Source organism: Chionomys nivalis, chromosome 9 (genome assembly GCF_950005125.1).
Source record: "Chionomys nivalis chromosome 9, mChiNiv1.1, whole genome shotgun sequence".
Lineage (NCBI taxonomy): Eukaryota > Metazoa > Chordata > Mammalia > Rodentia > Cricetidae > Chionomys > Chionomys nivalis.
In genome coordinates this window covers 81,299,176-81,321,166 of record NC_080094.1, presented here as the reverse complement: position 1 = coordinate 81,321,166, position 21,991 = coordinate 81,299,176, and the positions used below count along the sequence as shown (strand labels likewise).

At 51.2% G+C, this 21,991-nt stretch overlaps 1 protein-coding gene across 2 annotated transcripts in view; it reads right to left on the bottom strand.

Moving 5' to 3' along the window:
• Positions 1-21,991, bottom strand: part of Tspan18 (tetraspanin 18) — a 72,722-nt gene that overhangs the window by 35,596 nt on the left and 15,135 nt on the right. For both annotated transcript variants that reach the window (XM_057780572.1, XM_057780571.1), the window contains exon 2: positions 9,938-10,057. The gene's annotated coding sequence lies outside the window, so the exon portion shown is untranslated. The remainder of the gene's footprint in view (positions 1-9,937; positions 10,058-21,991) is intronic.

Sequence of the window (21,991 nt, the reverse complement as noted above, 5' to 3'; positions counted from 1 at the left end):
TGAGCCCAGAGGACCCTGCCCTTCTGAGGGTTTCCAGAGAAAAGCCACTAGAAGGGGAGACCAGCAGTTCTCCTGTGGCTGAGGGCTGGGCACCTTTTCAGGAGTCCTGGAGTTGGCCTGGGTGGCGTGAACAGCGACCCTGCTCTCACTAGAACTAAGGCAGCAATGCACCCATGCCGAAACACCAAGCAGACATTATTCTCCAGCTAGTCCCACCTCACCAGCTTCTGTTCTGCCTCAGATACTTTTAGAAGGAGGCCTGGAAGACACGGGGCCAACGTTAAACCTTGTCATCTAGATAGACTTGGCATAAGTCGGTGCTGTGTAACTTGACACCACTTGCTGTCTTCCATGTGCTTGTTTGCCCTGGGGTCAGTACACACTATCATATATGGAGGGGAACGCCGTGCAGCCAAGCACGCAGAATGGCTCCTGGCCAGAGGCCCTGACAGACAGGAGGAATGTGTCGCTGAGTGGCAAAGGAGTAAAGACCAGGGGCTGCTAGGTTAGCGCGGTCAGAGCGGCCTGTGCTCTTGGAAACCACTCTCTGCCCCATACCCTGAGATAAACTGACGACATTACTGTGGGACTCACACTGCGCTAACTCACCTCTACCACAGCTGAGGAAGCCGAGGCTGTGGTGTGAAGGAGTTAGCCAGGGGGACAGGCACATGTTCCTGGGTTATACACAGGGCTCCAGGATACAGCAGGCCAAAGAGTAACACCATCCCCACACTGCAGGTGCGGCCAGGGCTAGCATAGGACATGACTTAGTGGGTCTCTGCACAGCCAGCCCTCTTCCAGCACCTTGGAGCACACCCCTCCAGATCCATCCCTCTCACAAGCTTTTGAACCTCCAGCCAAGGGCTTATCTCCCCCCCCCCCCCCCCGCATAGTGGTCTGAATGGGAATGGTCCCCAAAGGCCCATATGTCTGACTACCTAGTCCCCAGTTGGTGGAATTGTTTGAGAAGGACCAGGAGGTGTGGCCTTGTTGGAGACAGGCTTTCAGGCTTCCCGAGTCTCCTGTTGCCACCCCAGAGCAGTCTCTGCTTCCTGACCTCCAGTCTGAGCCCTTAGTGGTTCCTGTTGTCACGCCTTTCTCTCTGCCATCATGGATTCTGATCCTCTGAAACCAGGAACCCAATTAAACTCTTCCTTTTATAATTTACCTTGGCTGTGGTGTCTATCACATCAATAGGAAAGTAACAAGGTCAACCACCCTGTGTTTACATACTCTCCTTCCCCCCACCTGGCACACCAACAGGGACACAAGACCAACCCTGGAGCTGCTTTATCTTCCTGTCCTTGTCACGTGTCCCTGATTATAGTGCCCAGAACTCAGAAACTATCAGAGATCTCTGGCCATCGAAGCGTAATAAAGGCTCCTAGGTTCTTTTGGTACTGGAAAGACTCCTGCCAAAAATCCTGGAGCCTCCCTAAATCCTCCAAGCTGCTGCACATGGGGCTCTGGGGCCTCTAGGCTGTGTGGAGCCTCACACTGCCACAGGACCACAAAGCTGTTTGCTCATCAGCCCTCAAAAACACCAGCCACAGGCTCTTCTACCTCAGCGCACATCCATGCCCGCCTCCCATTCTGTTTCCAATTCCAAGTGAAACAATTTCTCCAGGAAGCTTCCTCGGAGCTCTGTCTCTTCTACAAGGTTGACTCTCTGGGGGGCGGGGCCGGGTGGCTTGAATAATTAGCTGGGTCTATTAACTCACTGAGCAGGTGATGGCTGTGTGACCTCAGGCAGGTCACTTCACTTCCCTGTGCTTCATAAAACCTGCGCTTCTCAGCCGGCTGCTGTGTGGCCGAAGGCACATGGCATGGCATGCGACATGTCTGCTGTGCTTACATAATGTACATGTTTATCAGGATGTTGTGGAGCCCACTGCTGGGAAGGACTCGCCACTCAGTGCTTCTCTAACAGGGTCCTTTAGCACAGCAGGGACCTGGTTATAGGTGAGGGTGACATTTACCAAGCCCACCTCAGATACGAGGGTGCTGAGTGCCCGGAGGAGAGTTCTGGCCTGAGGCACACAGCACATGACAGGGTCCGTGAAAAGCAGGAAGTAACTTTCAAAATCGTCTGAACTTGGTGTTCTTGGTTGGAAGTGAGCTGCCCATTGCCAGAAGGTGTGCAAGCAGAGACTCAGTGACCACCTCTCAGAGAGCTGGAAGAGATGACCTGGACATCCTCCCAGCCAGGTGGTCTTCGAAGGGACAAATTCTCTCAGACCTTCCCTCCAGAGAGTTTCACGCTCTGGGTCAAGTGAGGAAAAGGCTTGAAGTCACCCAAGGGAGAGGCCTGGTGGGTGGGACCTGACTGGCACCTTCTAGCTGGAACCACAGCACAGTGTGAAGCTGGGTGGAGCTGTTGTGACATCTGAACACATGGAGGCCCAGCGCCAGGGCCAGAGCTGCCTCCAGTGGGCTCTGAGCCAACTCACTTTAGCCTAAATTACCTTGAGCAGCATCTGTCTGTAGAAGAGACGGTGAACCTGCTTGCGGCCACCCCCACCAAGCAGGTCCTGTCTGGCACTCCACCTGGCTGCCACTTTTATCCCTGCCTGCTCCTGGATTTTTGGGGCTCTGACCCCTTTCTTCTGCTAGTGCCCTAAGGACCAGGCTCAGACCACCCTTTATAATGTCCCTTCTCCCTGCTGTGACTGGACTCCCTACTGAATCAGCTCTGAGGTCCTGTCCTAATAAAAGGCTGGTCTTGCAGGGTCCCTTCACCCTATCCTATTCCCCTTCACAGAGCTGGACTCAGGAGCCCCGAGAAGGAGGATGAAGTCATGGGGAAGGGTCTGGGCTGGGGGCTTGCTCTGACAGCTCCTCTTCACCTGTGTTACTATTTAGTGTAGAATGTTTCCACAGCTAATGTGTTTGAATACTTGGTCCCCGGCTAGAGGAGCCATTTGGGGATGGGCAGGCCTTGAGATTTCTAAGCCCAGACGCATCTAACCTGTGGCCCAAGGTTTTCGTGCATGAACTTTGTGGATGACAGGTTGTGTCAACTTCAAAGGTTGGACAGCCTGTATCCCTTCCAGCTTCAGCCCTGTCCTTCAAGATCCATCAAGATGGAATGAGCTGAGCTGCAAACTCTGCTGTCATGAAGCCCTAGTTGTCATACCTTCCCACAGTGGACCACATCCCCCAAACCGAGAGCCCAAACACACCCTTCCTCCCTGAGGTGGCTTCTGTTGGGGATTCTGTCACAGACAAGAGAAGATAGAGTAGCTGACACCGAACACTGACCGTAGGCCCTGGCCCAAAGAGTTCCTCCTGGGGAAACTGGGCTCTACTCTGTCGTTTACAATGCCTTCATTGCAAGCCTTGGACCCAAAGTGCAGCTGGAGTGTTGTCTCCTCTGCCCCAAATATGTAAAAGGCACCTGGGGACAAGGTGGGCCAAGACTTACTGCAGACCCTAATGGCTAGCGACAGCTTCAGAGTCCTGACAAGGGGGCACAGCAGAAAGCATGGCTCCATTAATGACAGATCCTTCTAGCCCTAGGGCACGGCTCCTCCTTGACACAGGGCATCTGGTGTCTGTCCTGTCTTCTTCCCCCATCTACCTGCAGGCTCGTCATGTTCCAAAGAAGCTGTCATCAGCTTGGGACCTTGCAGTGACAGCTTCTGAATGACAGAAATACCTTTGTCCCTGATGAGCCCTCGATAGTTCATTCTTGACCACTGTCCCTGGCTTCCTACCACTTTTCCAAGGGCACAGGCCAGTTTTCCTCCTCTGTATAAACTTGTCATGGCTCCTAGTACCCCTAGGGAAAAGCCTGAACCCCACATAGAGACCTAGCTGCTCTCCATTCCCCCCTCCCTCCTTCAGTCCAACACTTAGGAAATGGCAGATAGCATCAGTCACATGGCAGTTCCAGGGTCAAGTTCAAGTGCTCTGTGTGTCAAACTGTGTTCTCTCATCCTGAGTGGCTTCTCCAGGACAGCAGTGGAGGACACTGAGTGACAGCACAGACTCCCACGGGTGGAGAGCAGCTCCCCCGCCAGGCTGCAGGGAGCTGGGCCGCGTCAAGCCCTGGGACATGTGACAGGAGAGAGGGACGTAGCATGTGGCCACATCTGCCTACTTGGCTCTCCCAGCCCGGGCTGCATGTGGCTGGGCTTAAACTCTGGCCTCCCTGTGTCTCTAAGACCTCAGAGGACCTCGAGCCAGAGCCTGAAGGTACAGGGAAGTTGGGCTGCCCCACTCCCATGGGATCTCTCTGCACTGACGGCTCTTAAGGCTTATGGTCTGGACAGCAAGTCTCCATGGCAGCCGCTGGCTCACTGTCTGCTCTTGACTGTGCTCCTGTTCCTGTTCTTAACAAGAGAGACCACGGAGACATGTTGTCTGGGGAAGTTCCATACTGAAAGAGAACATGACTGTGAGGTGGGAATGGAGGAGCCCAGAGGAGACACAAAGACACTTGTTTTTAAGTCAAACTATCTGAATTATTTGTATTTGTTTTGTTTTGTTTTATTTAATGTGTGTGTGTGCACATGTGTAAGCCAGAATGCAGGCACATGTGTGCATACATGTGGAGGTCAAAGGTCAACCTCACATGCCATTCCTCAGGCACAGCCTATTTTTATTGGACACAGGTCTCTCATTCGCCTGGAGCTTGCCGAGTGGGCTATGCTGGCTGGCCATGGAACCCCAGGGGTCCTCCTGTCTCAGCTTCTCTAAGTGCTGGGATTATAAACATGTCACTGTGCCTGGCCTTTTTACATGGGGTCTGGGAGTAGAACTTAGGTCCTCATGCATACATACACAGTGAGCACTTTACCAACTAAGCTCCAACCATCTATGGATTTTTTTCTATTATTTTGCATGTTTTGAGAGAGGGTCTCTCTATTATGGTTGGCCTTAAACTCACAGAAATCTGCCTGCATGAGACTTCTGAGTTCTGGGATTACAGGTGTGTGCCACCATGCCTGGCTCTTCTTTGGAATTCTTAAATAACATGTATTATCCTCTTTATGACTTTTAAAAGAGACATATCCATTTATATGTGTGTGGGTATGCATGAGTGTATGTATGTGCTCCACGTTTGTGGAGTGCCTGTGGAGGCCAGAAGAAAGTATCGGATTCCCTAGAACTGGAGTCACAGATGGCTGTGGTACCTACCCCAGGTCCTCTCTTTTTTTTTTTATTAATTAATTAATTTAATTATTAAAGATTTCTGCCTCTTCCCCGCCACCTCCTCCCATTCCCTCCCCCTCCCCCAATCAAGTCTTCCTTCCTCCTCAGCCCAAAGAGCAAGCAGGTTTCTCTGCCCTGTGGGAGGTCCAAGGACCACCCACCTCCATCCAGGTCTATTAAGGTGAGCATCCAAACTACCTGGGCTCCCACAAAGCCATTACGTGCAATAGGATCAAGAACCCATTGCCATTGTTCTTCAGTTCTCAGTAGTCCTCATTGTCCATTATGTTCAGCGAGACCGGTTTTGTCCCATGCTTTTTCAGTCCCCGGCCAGCTGGCCTTGGTGAGTTCCCGATAGATCATCCCCATTGCCTCAGTGTGTGGGTGCACCCCTCGCCGTCCTGAGTTCCTTGCTCGTGCTCACTCTCCTTCTGCTCCTCCTTTGGATCGTGAGACTTCAGTCCAGTGCTCCAATGTTGGTCTCTGTCTCTGTCTTCTTTCATCGCCTGATGAAGGTTAATATTCAGGGGGATGCTTATATGTTTTTCTTTGGGTTCACCTTCTTATTTAGCTTCTCTAGAGTCACGAATTATAGTCTCAATGTCCTTTATTTATGGCTAGAAACCAAATATGAGTGAGTACATCCCATGTTCCTCTTTTTGGGTCTGGCTTACCTCACTCAGGATAGTGTTTTCAATTTCCGTCCATTTGTATGCAAAATTCAAGAAGTCATTGTTTTTTACTGCTGAGTAGTACTCTAATATGTGTATATTCCATACTTTCTTCATCCATTCTTCCATTGAAGGACATCTAGGTTGTTTCCAGGTTCTGGCTATTACAAACAATGCTGCTATGAACATAGTTGAGCATATACTTTTGTTGTATGTTTGGGCATCTCTTGGGTATATTCCCAATAGTGGTATTGCTGGGTCGAGAGGTAGGTCGAACCCGACTTTCCTGAGAAACCGCCACACTGCTTATAAATGGGACCCCCAGGTCCTCTCAAGAGCAGCAAGTGCTCTTAACCACTGAGCCATCTCTTCAGCTTCTCCTGATAGCTTTCACAAAGTTTCTTGTCTTAAAATGCAAAGCCCTGAGCTGAACTCCTTGGGAAAAGAGAGTTTTATGCAATGGGCAGTTTAAGTAGGGCCATAAACACAGCTTCCAAGCATCCTTCCCAAGCCTTTATCCCACATCCCTAGTGCCGTGAGGTGGCTTGTGCACAGGGTTTAATTTAAAGCTTACCGCAGGCCTCTGTAGTTGAACACTATGAGAACTGGTTCAAGGCCTTCTCTTTGGAAGCGAGGTCTAAATTCTCGGTTTTGACAGCCAACACCACAGGCTGCCTCCTGCCACTGATGCAGAAACCGATAAACTCAAAGCCATTTGTTCTTTGTCCACTGCACTACTGGAAAACCAATGACATTCTCCAGGAACAAAATCAAAGTGTCACGGGGACACAAAGCCAGAGAAGAGCGTCTCTACACACAACCTGAGACTGGAAGAATAGATTGCTGAGAGCCACTGCGATCTGTTCATTGGTCCCACCCCCTCACCGACCTCTGACAGATACTGCATACACCAGGCTCTGCACACTGCTGGAGACAGGGAGGGGAGATGCCCACGGCCTGTAGGAAGGAGCGAGGAGGATGCTGGCCAGGAAGGACCGTCTGCAACTTCTAACATTTGTGCTGTCTACAAATATCCCAACCGCTTGCAAATCAGGATCCAAGTAGTGAGAACCAAGTGTCATCCCACCATTTCTTCCTGTGAGCAGACCCTGCTGCCTCCCTGGGGCCTTCCATCTGCAGAGAGCAGAGCTGGGACTTGATAGTCCAGCCCACACTTTGGTCTAGGGATAACGTTTTTTTCACTCAGACTTCAGCCTAGGAAGGCAAGAAGGTGTTAATGAAAGTTGCAGGAGCCACTAGGGCAAGAGTGGGATCATGCCCACGGTTTTAGTCTGCAGATCCAGAGTCCTGTGAGCAGGGTGTATGTTGTCCTCTACAAGGGGATAGTATGGGACTCTCAGGACTCAGGCATATGCTAAGGACTCATGAATAAATGAATGAATGTGACGGGGAGAAGAAAGCTGTACCCCACCTGGAATCAGGGGTATCAGTCCCAGCTCATCACCAGGATTTGGGTGCCTGGATGCTCCAAACTCTGCCTCAGATGCTTGAGAGTTAGACTCCAAAGGCTGGAAAGATGTCTGACCAGATGAAGGTGATTCCTACTTATCTTCGTTAGTTTTCTATTGCTGTGTTAAAACACAACTGGCAATTTATAGAAGAGAGGGTTTCCATGAGTTTATGGTTCCAGAGGGACAAGGGTCCACACCCATAACAGTGGGGAGGTGTGGCAGTAGGGACGTGGCAGCTGGGGTAGCAGCTGAGAACTCACATCTTAAACTGCAAGCAGAGAGCAAACTGGGAATGGTGCAAGGCTTTGAAAATCAAACACCACTTCCAGTGACACACTTCCTCCAGGAAGACCACATTCCCTACACCTCCCCAACAGCTCCACCAGGGAACCAAGACTCTACGGGGGACATTCTCTTTCAACCCACCCCACCACAAAACAAAGCTAAACAACCCACCACACCATGAAACCCAAGGATCCCCTGCAATTCCCAGTACCTACATGGTGGAGGAAGAGAACTGACTCACAAAGGCTGTCCTCTGACCTCCACATGTGCACCAGTGAACATGCATGCATACATACATACATGCATGTGCGTGCACACGTGCATGCGCAACACACACAACTGAAATGTAAGTTGGAACCTAAATACTAATGGCACCGGCATGCCTCACCAAGGCACTCTGGAGGCATGTCTGATCTGCACCTGAGCTCTGGAAGAAGTGAGTTATTGTGTGTGCTTCCTGACATGGAAGGAGACCCTTGGAGGAACACTGGGAAAAGTGTGCGACTGGGGGCTGACTGGGGACAACACTGTTAAAACTGGGAGGGGTTTTGTTCTCACTTCACAGATGGGCAAACTGGAAAACAGGGAGGCTATAAAAACTGAGAAGAACGTAGCGGCTAGACATGGCAGCGCACCCTGCAATCCCAGCACTTGGGAGCTACAGGTAAGAGGACAGGGTACATCATAGGCTCTTACCTCAACAAAGTAAATTTAGTCAACATCTAACGCAAGGTCTGCCGTGACACTTGCAGTAGTGCATTACTGAAGTCCAAGCGCTAGGAACGCAGAGGCAGGAGGATGGTGATTTTGAGGCTGACCTGGACTAGACAGTGAGAATTTGCTGTAGAAGACAAGAAACAGCCCACCAGAACAAGCCACAGAAATCCTGCAAGCAGCCTCCCACATATTTTCCCGGGAGTAAGAGAGGGACTGGGAGAGGGACCAGTTGACCCCAGCCCAGGAAGCTTTACAGGAACTCTATTCCAGGCCTCCAGCCAGCCCCAAGACACACCAGGCTGACCTCTGAGGACTTACTCTCTCTAGCTTCTACTCTTGCCTTCTGCATGCCATCCCCATATCTTCTCCTGTCCAGTAACCCAGCCAGTTTTCAAACCCAGTTCTAGACACTGAGGCCCTGACTTACTATCCAGCCAAGAAGCTTGGGACTCCCTTTGGCTTGGAGTCCCAGGTCTCCTGCAGAGTGAGCTGGGAGCCCCTGAGCTTGGAGTATTGGTACCAGAGGCTCCTGCTGTTGTGCTGCAGAATGACTTGACCCTGAAAGGTCTGCACAGAGATCTCTAGTGGGGTCCTTCTCCTTGAGGGCATACGGAACTTTGAGACTTGGAGGGCAAGGACCAAATCATTGTATGATTGTCAGGCCCAGGTGAAGAGGCTTTTGAAAAATGGTTGGAAGTAACAGAGCCTGCAAACATCCCCCAAGTCTGACCAGGGTTGAGCACGGAGGGAGACCCTTGGGAGTGGTGAAGAATAAAACCGCAGAAGAGGATCCTGCCCTCAGAAGAGCTCCTGGAGAACAGGACAGCGAGCCTGAGGCTGAGGTTCTTGTGTCCTGCTCGGTTCCTAATGTCTAACAACACAGCACATAGCAGCTACTCCAGACCCGGAGACTGGATCATGGTGAGCAGGCTTTGACCCTGAGGAGCTAGGCACACCATATAAGGGCAGGTCTGTGTGGCAAGTCAGAGCTGGAGAGGACGAAGAATTCTCCAAGCTGGTGGAGAGCCCACAGGTTTGTAGGTTTGCGGTTGACCAGCACCAGGGACAGGGTGGACCTTTAACCTTTAACCCTTGGCTACAGCTGCATGGCAGCAGTGTGCTAAACTATGCATTTCAACCTTTTATTTCCATATGAAATCTTACGTCATACCCTAAAGTTGGGGTATAGCTGTTGTTTTCAGGTTCTCAGGTGGGTACCCCCAGGCTGGCCAGTTCCCCTGGAGCTGTCTCCCATCACTCCCAGCCTTATGGAAGCCAGGCTAGTTTGGTCCTCCGGAGAGGGCCTGGGTCTTCCTAGTCCTGGGTTTTCTGAGGCTAAATTAAGTTCCTCCTTCATGAAGGGATGAGGAAGCCCTTCCCAGGGAATGGAGTTCGATCCAAGCCCTGGGGGCTCAAAACAGCAGGGTGACCATTAGGGAAGCAGAAAGAGGAAGCTGCTGCCACCTGCGGATCTGGCAGATATGGACTGCTTAGTGGGAAAAGTCTGCTCTTTTAGATGCTTTGATCATTGAGTCCTCGTACTAACCAATGGGATCGTGAGGGCTATGGTGGAGGACAAAGTACTCTGCTGATGGCCTCTGTGACAAAAAGGGCAAACCAGAACTCTCTTACCTGGTCAGCGGAGCTGGAAAGCCTGTGTCTGTGTTTAGATTGCACACCAAGGAGTTCACCTGCAGTATCGGGAGGGCCGGCTTCTGCAGACTGCAGGCTGTCCAGCAGGTGTCTACCTGTCTGGGAAGCAGAAAAGTCTTGACTATCTGGCCAGGTTGATGTCATCACCTCCCAGCGCTCCAGGCCTCCCGTTCCAGTCTGGTTTGCAATGCCCTTGGGCTCCCAGGAGGCAGTACAAACAGCCTGCCGAAGCCTGGGGTCTGCACTGGGGATCTGCCACCAGGACCCAGCTGAAGTTCCGAAGGAACAGTTCAGAAGTACAACGGTATGTGCACATGGCGCACAGATGTAGGCACCCCACAGTGCCAGAGTAATACACATAGGCCTGCCGCTAAGCTGCACAGAGCAAAGGGCCCTTCCGAAGGGAGGCTAATGAATGTGCCCAGTTCACTTAGTGCAAAACTTAAGTCCAGAGATTGAATGAGTAGAAGTGTTAGGTGTCTGAGTCCCTTGGAGAAAAGGTCCTTGTTCATGTGGAAACACATCTGTGGTGTGCAGGCAAGAGAGAGCCATGGTCCCCTGTAACCAATGAGGAGACTGGTACCCAGGGAGGGGCAGTCACCTGACTAGTCAGCAAATTGGCAGAGCAAACCTGGGTCTCTCCAAAAGCATGGCCCATCCATGCTCCAGGGATGCCTATTCTGTTGGACTTGCCAGATTTGAAGCCTTAGCAGGAGCCTATCTGATATGCTGTCAGGAGTGTGGGCCACCATTTTTGCCCAGTCACAGATCACAACAAATAATTGCTTCCTGGCTGTGTTTGAGTCCAGGCAAGGTGTGGGAAATTGTGCCCTGGAGCCAGAAGCACTGGAGACGGTAGACCTTGGCCACATGCTTGAACAACTTTTTTCCCCCAGAAGTGGGGCTCTGGGCAAGTCAGGCGCCCTGTCAGTTTCTTCATTTGTGAACAAGGCGGATAATGGGATTGCTCCCCAAAGCTTGCTGGGAGTTAAAATGCCTCATTGGTCTGGAAGCCACAGGAGAGCATTGACATGGGGCAATTGCTCAGTAAGTGTAGGCAGGTGACAGAGCGCGTGCACGTGTGTGTGTGTGTGTGTGTGTGTGCATATATGAGAGAGGTGGAGCACACACTTGCCTGGTGTCCTGGCAAATGTTTAACCACACAGTGACTCTAAACTCCTCCAGTGGCTCCTCTCTCTCACAGCCCATCTTGGCCTCCACCTGGCCTGCCTGGCCCTCTCTCCGGGCTACCAATCCCCATCTGCCAGTGATGTCCTCTACTGTAGTTAGCAAGCACCATCTTTTGCCAGCCAGAAAAATGCAAATGTCATTAGCACTCCACAAGTTGGTCAGTGCCAATGCAGGACCAGAGGCAACCAGAGCTGAGAAAGGGAGGGCTTAGCAGGCCCGTGAACAGTCATTTTCTTTTTCAAAAAGACATTATAAAGGGGCAAACAGCTGCAAGAGAGAGGGACCAGGAAGACAGTCTCTGGAACAGGGTAAGCCATGGCTCCTGAATGCACTCCACTCTCTCTGTCCCCACTTCAGCCACTGATTCTGTCTCTCAGCATCTATGACGTCTCTTCCCATCATTCCTCTGTCCAGCACACTCGAAGAGGCTTATTTGGGGGCCCTTGCCTACCTCTCCCATACCCCTCAAGCTATCTGAGGTATAAATTATGGACAAGGAGGTGACCTGGGGTGGGGTGGGGTCTTCTTCTCAGAGAGAGGTGGTGGCAGTAAGTTCTCCAGGGATGGGCAGTGAGGAATCAAGGTTCTGGTCCCGAGGCCGTACTAACCGGCATGAGTCCCTGCCTTGCCTGCAGGTGCCTTGATTTTCCCACCCACGAAAGGCAACTTACACCTTCTATCTGCTTCTGCAGGCTCTTGGGGCAGGGTAGAGACCCATGCTACACAGATGGGAAAGCCCAGTGTTCCGCCTGCCACAGGCCTCTCATTTAGTCCTCATGGCATTGTCATCCCCGCTTTGGGGATGAGAAACTGAGGCTCAGAGAGATCAAATCAGCAGACACGTTGTGTGTGGTCTCATGATTTGGTCACTGTGTGATGGCGCTATCAAGCATGTTGAAAACAGACCGTGACTAGAATAGCATCGGTGTTACACACATGTGTGCACCAGGACACGGGGCGGTGGGGATGGGCAGTACCAGGTCTGAGAAGGACCTGTGGAGCAGATGTCACCTGTGTCACAGAGTGAAGTTCCTGGTCCTAGGGGGCCACCTGGAGAAAACATGGCCCAGTGAACAAGGCACCAGGGTGTGATAGTCACAGCCTCAGGCCACTCCACAGCCACTCAGCCTGTGTGATCCAGGTCTGTCCCCACAGGTCCTCATGGGCCCCCACAGGTCCTGGTCTGTATTGCTGCTCAGTCTCCCAATGCCCTTCGTTCAGCATTTCCACCCATAGGTGACCTGTCCAGCCAAGGGAGACTGGTCCAGCAGATGGGGGCTGGTGTATGCCAGAGCTGCTGCCACACGCAGGGCACTTCAGGGGTGCAGGGAAAGAAGAGGGGTCCAGTGGAGCCCCAAATCTGCATTCTCACTCTTGCTTCTGTTGCCTGTGTGATCATGGCAGGCAAGACCTACCCGAGCCCGTGAAAACTCCGTGTTATACATATGTCTGAGGCAGAGTGGAGGTACACTATGAAAGTCTGTGATCCCCATCAGAGTACAGCATGGGTCAAGGAAACAGTCTAGAGTTCCCAGTGAGCCTTGACCAAAGGTCTCACCATGCTGTATGGAAACCTGTCTCTCACTCCTGAGCGCCAGTTTCCCTTTCCACAGAAGGCAGGATTGGCCCGGAGACACACATCAGTGGTAAAGACCTGCGTGCAAGGCCCGTGCGTGTGCAAGGCCTGTGTGTGTGCAAGTCCCTGTCCAGCCCAGTCACAGTGGAAACGAAAGGGACATAACTACAGGGAGGCACGCGGCCCCCACTCCACGTGGTGTATAACTACAGGGAGGCACGCGGCCCCCACTCCACGTCATGTATAACTAACTACAGGGAGGCACGCGGCCCCCACTCCACGTCATGTATAACTAACTACAGGGAGGCACGCGGCCCCCACTCCACGTCATGTATGACTAACTACAGCGAGGCACGCGGCCCCCACTCCACATCATGTATAACTAACTACAGCCAGGCACGTGGCCCCCACTCCACATGGTCTATAACTACAGCGAGGCACACGGCCCCCACTCCATGTTGTGTTCTCATTCCTGCACGCTGCTCAAGTCCTCACAGGAACTGAGACCAGCCCAGCGGCCCTTCCAGCAGCAGGAGATGTGAGCAGATGTGGCAGCAAGGTTTGGGCAAGAGGAGAAAAGAAAGCACCTCATGTCTGAGCTGCTGACCAGGAAGGGAGACAGCGACCTTGGGAGGGGAGAGAAGCACATGGGTGAGTGTGTGGAACCATCAGAGGGATGGTGGAAGGGATGGATGGATGTGGCCGGGGAAGGAGGGAAGGAGGGAGGGAGAGAGGCTGACCACACTGCTGGGAGCAGAGCGAATCTGGACTGAGCCTTTTCCTAAGTGTTCCATACCCGGGGAGTATGGGGAACAAGAACACCTCCTGGGTGGGGGGCTCCAGAGAATATATTCACTTTCCAAGGAGCCCAGAACCCAAGGGGGAAGACAGTCCCAGTGTGGGAAGGAGGGGAGAGTTAAGAAGAGGGGAGAGGAGCTGGGCGGTGGTGGCGCACGCCTTTAATCCCAGCACTCGGGAGGCAGAGGCAGGCGGATCTCTGTGAGTTCGAGACCAGCCTGGTCTACAAGAGCTAGTTCCAGGACAGGCTCCAAAACCACAGAGAAACCCTGTCTCGAAAAACCAAAAAAAAAAAAAAAAAAAAAAGAAGAAGAGGGGAGAGGGGCACCAGGAGAGTTTCTCAGAGAAAGGGGCAGATCTGAATGTCTGAGGATCAGAGGAGGGTGCTGGCAGAGACAAGGGTGAGAAAGGCATGCCAGTGCCCAGATATGGGATAGGCATTCAAGACTGTATGCCATGGTGGCAGCTGGGGATGACACAGGCAAGGGAAGAAGGCAGAGGCCAGTGACTTAGGTCCTCGGATGTCAGGCTGAGGATGCTGAACTGTAGCCACAGGCAATGGGGAAACCACTGAAGAGGTGTGCATGGGGCAGGCTGATACCGCAGAGAGCCAGGTAAGTGGGAACAGAGGATGAAAGAGTGGACAGAAGATGGGGGTAGGGCTAGTAAGCTCGGAACAGAGAGGAGCCATGGAAGGACCCTAAGGCAAGTCAAGGTGGGACAGAAACCCTGCGGGAAGGGAGACAATGAACTGTGGTGCTCATAGCCCAGTGTGTCACTGCCATCAACTGCAGCCTTGAGGGAGTTATTTCACTTCTCTGGCCTCAGTTTACCACCCCGCCCCTCAAATTAAAAACTAAGCCACCTCATAGGACTATAGAGTTCAATGGAGCTCTCTGAATACGGACAGTGAGGGCTGGGTGCCCAGTGACAGATGCTGAGTGCTGGCCAATGTGGTCTTAATTTTATTCCCAGCATGCTTTCCCAAGTTGCAAGGAAGGACACTGATGCTCAAGGTCAAACAGGCAGCGTGAGCTGGCCTCCCTGGGGCTCAGCAGGCCTCACAGCCCAGGAGAAGCAAGTTACAAGCAAATAAACCGTGATGACTCAGAGAAGCCTGATCTTGAAATATTATTAAAGAGAAAGACTGTGGTATGACTGTGCATGGCCTGTTTATTAAACTCCAGCTAATAAGTAAAATGAGTTAAGTTAATGAAAAACCAACCTTCGGGAGGGATCGCATCACCTAATGGTAGCCCATAAACATCAACATGAAAATTTAAAACACGAGAATGAATATGGAAGCCGGCAGCAGGGGAGGCCGCAGGAGAGCAGCCATTGATTGTAGCGCTTCCCCTCGTTCATGGAGTCTTCGGGAAGTCATAAGGAGGAGTTATTTCCCATTGTTCACACACCAAGGATGCTAGGTGCCGAATCTAAATGGTCTCTCATTCCTAATTAGTAAGAATGAAATTAGAATCCATGTATGGCAGAACTGGAGAGGACCTGGGGGTTTCTGTACACAGAGTTCTTTGTTTTACAGACCAGCAGTGGCAGGGGGTGGAGAGGAAAGAGAGGAGAGAGGGGAAGAGAGAGACAAGGGAGAGAGAGGAAAGAGAGAGAGAAGAGAGGGAGAGAAATGAGACAGAGAAAGAGAAAGAGAGGGAGGGAGGGAAGGAGAGAGAGAGGGAGAGAAGGAGAGGGAGGGAGGGAGAGGGAGAGAGAGCGAGCCATTTAAGTGACACAGTTAAAGGGCATTGATTGATGGCAAAATTGGCATACTTTTTTTTAACTGAGCCCAGGTACCCACCAAGCTTAACCAGGAAGGATACACACTCTGGGGACCTTCTGCTCTGTCCTAAAGGGCAATATATGGTTCACTTTCCAGTCCAGGTCAGTAGCTCCATGGGTTCCAGATGAGGCTCATTGTATTTGTCTTTGAGGTGAGTAATTGTCTCAAATGCAGTTGGCTCTCTCCTCTCTCTCTCCCTCTTCCTCTCCCTCCCTCCTTCCCCCCCCCCACGAGTGTGGGGACCTTTGGTGGCACACATATACATGTGCATGTGTTATTGTGTGCTTGTGTATGTCACATTTCAAGCTGTGTGAGATTATGAAGCAGATGTTTAATTACTACCTGAGTGTAATTAATCAACACGACTAATACACCAACCACACTGCATAATTACCTTGCAATTATATGGAAAAGAAATATTTTATTACTGAGGGTTTGCTAATAACATGGTACCCGATGGGCAGTGAGCTTTTCCCCTGCCCCCTTCCCTACCAGGGCTCTTCTGGGCTGATGTCCTAACCTTTCAGAGCTCAGGTGGGCTGCAGCCTCCTCCCCATGGCCTGGCATCCTGTCAGTTTAAAATCTTTGTTTTCGTTTGTTTGAGTCCTGTCTCAAACAATCTCACTCTACAGCCAGGCTGGCCTTGAGTTCACAAATGATCTTATTGGCTCACTACTGTGATTACTGGCAAGCACAGCCATGCCCACCCCTTTGGAGAGGCAACTTGGGAGGGAGAAAGGCAAGAGACACCAGGGTGCTGCTGTCCCTCAGCAAGTTTAAAAATCCCCTTTGGGTGACCTCAGTGTCACTGTCTTCTCTCTCCCTCCCCCCCCAGTCTCCAACTCTGTTCTAAGAGAGCATGTAATAGGAGAGGCTAGGGAACACAGGGAGAGAGTTGGGAACACAGGGAAAGGTTGGGGACACACAGAGAGAGAGACTAGGAGACACAGGGAGAATCTGGGAACACCGGGAAAGGTTGGGGACACAGGGAGAGGTTGGGGGCACAAAGAGAGACTGGGGACACAGGGAAAGGCTGGGTATACAGGAAGAGGTTGGGGATACAGGGAGAGGCTGGGGATACAGAGAAACTTTGAATACACAGAGAGGTTGGGAACATAGGGAGAGGCTGGGGGGGACACAGGAAGAGACTGGGGACACAGAAAGAAGCTGAGGATACACAAAGAGGCTGGGAACACAGGAAGAGGTTGAGATGATTGCCAAGTTGAACAGCTCCAAAGGTGAGTGAGAGTTATCTGGTAGACGAGAGAACCCATCCAGGCAGTGAGTTGGGATTCTCTAGCATGGAAATCCTAAGAGCCAGTTTCCTAGGAAAAAATGTCCTGAGGGGGCAGCCTCCGGGACTGCTCACAAGGTACCAGTCACCTGCTTCTGCCTTCCTATCCTCTGAAGAGCAGGAATCCTCAGTGAGCTCACTGGCTCACGGGCAGAGGCAGCCAACTAGGCAGAAGACCTCTGTTGTTCACTTCCCTTCCAGCCCTTCAGTCTCATTTGGTGTAGCCTGTGCGATACCCAGAGCCCCTTGCTGCCTGTGTGTTTTAACTGCCCATTGTGTCTTTCATTTGATGGTATCATTATCTTCCACTCTAGTACTCAGAAGGGGCCATAGTATCAAGAATTTTAACACAGAACTACCATGTGTCCACAAGTCCACTCCTGGGTCTGTATCATAATGAACTGAATTCCAGATCCCAAAGAATGCTACACTTGGGGGTGTAAATCATATTTTCATAGCATCCAAGGGGAAGCCACTCTGCTGCTGGCCCCGTCTCCACGTGGTAAAATATTGCCATCAGAGTAATGGCCTGATACTAGCTCAATGTGGAGGAAGCTCCAGTGTCTGTGAAGGGGGAGCAGCCTCGCCAAGGCCACAGATTACAAAACTCCAACATTCATTCTGTGAAAATCTCATACTAGGCAGAGTCTTAGGGGAAGACAGAACTTGGGTGTCTGGGGGTGGAGGGGAATGATGGTGGCTTCTTTTTCCAGGCAAGGAAAAGTTCTGGAAACAGAGGTGATGTACATACAATGTGTGGATGTGTCAGAAGCTGCAGAATTGTGCAGTGCTGAGGGACGGTGCAATGGAATTTGGATTTCACCTCAGAGGGAGGGAGGAAAGGAAAAAAGGGAAACAGAAGAAAAAATGGAAGGACAGGGGAAAGAGGGGGCAGGCAGAAAGGGAGATGACAAGGCTGGGGAGAGAGAACAGGGAGGTTGGAAAGGAAAGAGAGGAAAGAAAGCAAAGGAGAGAAAGGAGAAAAATACACACACACATGCAGAAAGAGAGGGAGAGGGAGAGAGAGAGGGAGGGAGAATGAGAATCTCTCAATTTCTTTTGTTAAATTCTTAGGCTCCCTCAAGGCCTTTGCTAGAAGTCACTTTCCTGACATCCTTCCAGGCTCTTGGTAGTTACAGCTGGAGTCCCACAGTCCTGTGTCCTGCAGTCTAATGCCAGCGTTCCCAGCTCCTGCTGGAGTTGGAGCGGAGTATTACATAGCACCAATTCCCATGGGCTCTCAGCTCAGTGCCTACGTCTGGGCTGGGGAGAAAACCACCTATTTCCCGGTCAGGTGACTTGGGTAAGTCCCAGAGCCATGATTTTGCCTAGACAGTTCTGCTGGTCCCTGATGATCTCCAACTCCTCTTTCAGGACTCAGTCCACATGCTCCTTCCCATGTGAGAGTCCCTGTGCAAGCAGCATGGCTTCTGGCACACACTCTGAGTGACTAATGCGTCTTTGACATCGCCATGGTACATTATCCTGTATGCTACTCACCAGACTCCAGTTCACTCAGCTGCATCTCCTGCCTCAGGCAGGTCCTCAGGAGAATGTCTACCGCCCGAGATCTTTCTAATAACTGCTGCCACACCTCCCTCACTGACTTAAAATATTGGCTGTACAATCACACAAGTACAGAAGCATGTCACATACCAAAGGGATCATACATTGGAAGGTTGGCATGGAGAATAATCCCAAACACCAAGAAGCACCCCTTCCAATACCCTGTTGGAAACTTTATAATCTGTACCAGAATGTGAACTAGGTGGAGAGATGCCAAGAAATTCTCTTCACTGGAGAGAGCAGAGAGTTTCCCTGGTTACAGCCCTCTGCAATGTTGCGGATGGTGGGGCATGCTAAGGGTAAGGAGCATCATTTCTGACATCCAAAGCAGATCGGTGGCCCAGATCCTTGACAACTATGGAATATATGGCTGGTCTCTGTATCATCAATGCTAGGAAATACAAACTAAAACCCACAGTGCGACATTACTACAGCTCCAACAGAGGGCTGAAACTGCGCATAGGGGTGATGCCAAGTGTAGGTGAAAGAGACCAGGGCTCGCACACTGCTGGCAGATACCACGCCTATTCCACTTGACAGCCATGAAAGCTAAGCCACAGTCATCCATGCATCCAACAGAATGTCTGCCCCGACAACAGAATGACATGGACCAGAATGTTCACTGCATCTTGAATCACAAGCAACCCAAAGGTATGCCATTGCACACATGGAGGTCAAAGCACAATCTGTGGCAGTTGGCCCCTTCCCTCCACCATGTGTTCTGGAACATGGAACTCACGTTTTCAGGCTTTGCAGAAGGTGACTTTATCACCAAGTCATCTCACTTTTCCTTCCTCCCCTTTGTGGATACAGTACCTTGTAGCCCAGGCTGGGCTCACAGTCACTACCGTCAGGGAATGACTTTGAACTTCTGATCATCCTGCCTCTATTTCCCGAGTGATGGGATTACAGGAATGTGCCACCACGCCCAGTTCATGTAGTGAATGCTAGGTAAGCATTCTACCAACTCGACGACATCTCTAGCCTCCAATTGCTTTATTTCTGAAGTTTAAATCACACCCTATCCCTTCCTGTTCAAGCTTTACCTGCAGTTTTATATAAAACTTTGAATTTAATATTAAGATTTGAATTTTAAGTTTAACATTTTGTGTTGGGTCTCCTTCAAGGGTATCCCGGGGTTACATGTGTTCTGTAAGCTACAGGTTGTTGGACATACCCACAAGTGAGGTGTCTATCTTTTGAGCCCCTACTGCCCTCCGAGGCCAGTGTAGAGGAGTTTCTCCTAGAGAGGAAGAGGTCATGTGTGGAGGCTCACCAGGTAAGGGTGCCGGCTTCAGCCTTGGCAGCCTCTGGCACATGATTCTCATGGCAACACCGGAGGGGATGTTAATGGGAAAGATAAAATTAAGAGTTAAAAGGCAAGCCCAGGCCATCCTTTGATAACCAGAGGTTACCACCATTGTGCCTCCTGCTGACTGAGAAAGGCAGATGTGAGAGGCAGTCTCTCCCCACCATGCCTTTCTGTCTGCGAAGTGGGATAGCCAGGCAGCAGGCTGGGGCATGAGCAAGCAGGGTAATTAACACATGTGCCAAGCAGCAGGCATCTGGGCCAGGGTTGAAAGCGAATCTGGAGGCCTGCTTTGCCCTGCCCACCAGAGTCTATTTCAGGTCCCTCCTGGCAACAGCGCCAGAGTGGCCAAGAGTGCCTGCTGGAGCCAGCACTAGCCTGCCCTACTAAAGAACCTAGAGTAGGGCTCCTGCCCAGCCCAGAGCGCTGCCCCTGGAGCACACTCCTCTGAAGTCCTTTGAACTTCACTTCTCTCATTTGCAAAATAAGAGGAATAATTCCCCACCCCAGGGCTGCTGAGCATATTAGCAGATCACCTACAAAAAAACACTTTGCATTTTTTCTGAAGTGCAATGCAAATGCTGTTGTTTGATGTTTGACACGTCTAGTTATAATTACATCGGCTCTTCTAATGAGGAAGGGCCAGTGAGATGATGGTGGGGAACGCTGGAGACCGCATCTCTACCACAGCATTGTAGAGTCTCCTGTCAGATGGTAGCCCCACCAGCCCACTCTATAGATGGGGAAAGAGAGAACTTTGTTCCTGCATTAGTAATGAGGCTTCTGGCAATTCACCCTGGAGGATTTGGTGGAGTTACTGTGTTTGCTTCCTACAGAGGCAAGCCTGGGTCAGCCAAGGACGTTTGTTCCTCATGGGGCTTCAGGCCTTGGCTCTGGATTTTTGTCATGATTCTGTTAAGGAACGTGGATGGCCACCAAGACTGTGTGTGGCACCCAGGGTGCACACCGAACAGGCAATATTCTTGGGAGGGTGGGATCTGGCCACCTAGACTGACAGTCACGGAAGTCCCTGCCATTTGGTTGCTCAAGGATCCTCTTCCCTTCCGTACCACCATTCCTGAAAGTCCTTGCTTTGGGTCACAGCTGACTCAAATACTGACCCCCCCCAACCTTCTCCAGCTTGGATGGGAGCGCTCAAGGATCATGCGAACAAGCGCAGGGTCTTGGGATCTGGATCTCTGGATGCACTTACTCAAGGCCGAGTTCTGGGCTTCTCTAGCATTGGAAACAGGAGACAAGGGGACTTAGCAGCAGCTCCATCTGCGTGCTCCTGACATCTCTGAGACACACCCTTTGTCTGAATGCCAAGATATTAGGACACAGGGGGGTTTTCTTAAGTTCTGAGGCAGGAGAATGCCTTTCATCAGGCCTGATGAGGTGAGGCAGGTGGAGAGTCGCAGGAGCTTCTCTCAGATCTCTGTTTCTCTGCACAGCACCTACTGTACCCCAGCTCCCTCAGCGGAACACGGCAGTGGCATAGGGGCACTTAGAGCCTTGTGGATTAGATTGGCGGTATTCTGGGAAATCCAAGCTACTGGTCTCACACCTTTAGCTACTGGTTGGCTTGTTTGTTTGGTTTCTACTCAAGCTTCTTACTATCTCATAGCTTCCTGGGCTTTTTGGGAATCTGAAGGACCCCTGGCCTCTTGTTGCAATCTCGTTCTGTATAGAGTTATACACAGGCTTTTTGGTGTCTCATTGATTCTCCATTGTGGTTTTCCTGCCGTTCCTGTTCAGCTATTCATTCCCTACATAGCCGATAACACGGAGCCAAGACACTGGGAGGGAATTATGAGTCACCCAGCAAGATCCCTGTCCTCAAAAATCTTATAAAATATCTTCATCATCATTATCATTATCACCACGTTTTAAGGGAAAAAGGAGGGTGTCTAGCCCAGGCTGGTCTTGAATTCACTATGGAGCCAAGGACGACCTTGAACTTCTGCTTCTGATCTTCTGTCTCTCGAAATCTGAGATGACAAGTGTGTGCTGGCTTATGTAGTGCTGGGGATGGAACCCAGAGTTTATGCATCCTAGGAAACACTACCTGTTCCCCAGCCACACAAACAGGGGTGACAGCAAATAAATCTGTGACTGCAGTGATGCTGGGAGTAGAACCAGAGCCTAGGTGGTGCCCTCCGAGAAGGGTGCTCTGTTGAGCACAGAGGAAGGGAGGAGAGGCCTGGACAAGCGCCAGGCCCAGGGAACAGCCTGTGTGAGCTTCCAGGTAAGAACAGACCTGCAGTGTTCTGGGACCTGAGCAGAGAAGGCTGGTACAGATGGCACGGGGTCAGGAAGGGAAAAAAGGAAGTGAGGTGATAAGTGGGAAGGGAAGGGACGGATCTCACAGTTCCTGTGTTCATCTCAGCGTAGAGGGAACCATAGAACGCTCAGGCACGTAACCAATTCAAACTGATGCTCCAACTGGGATTATCTGGGGTTATAGAAAAGGGTACACCACTGCCCAGCCACAACTCACCTACTAA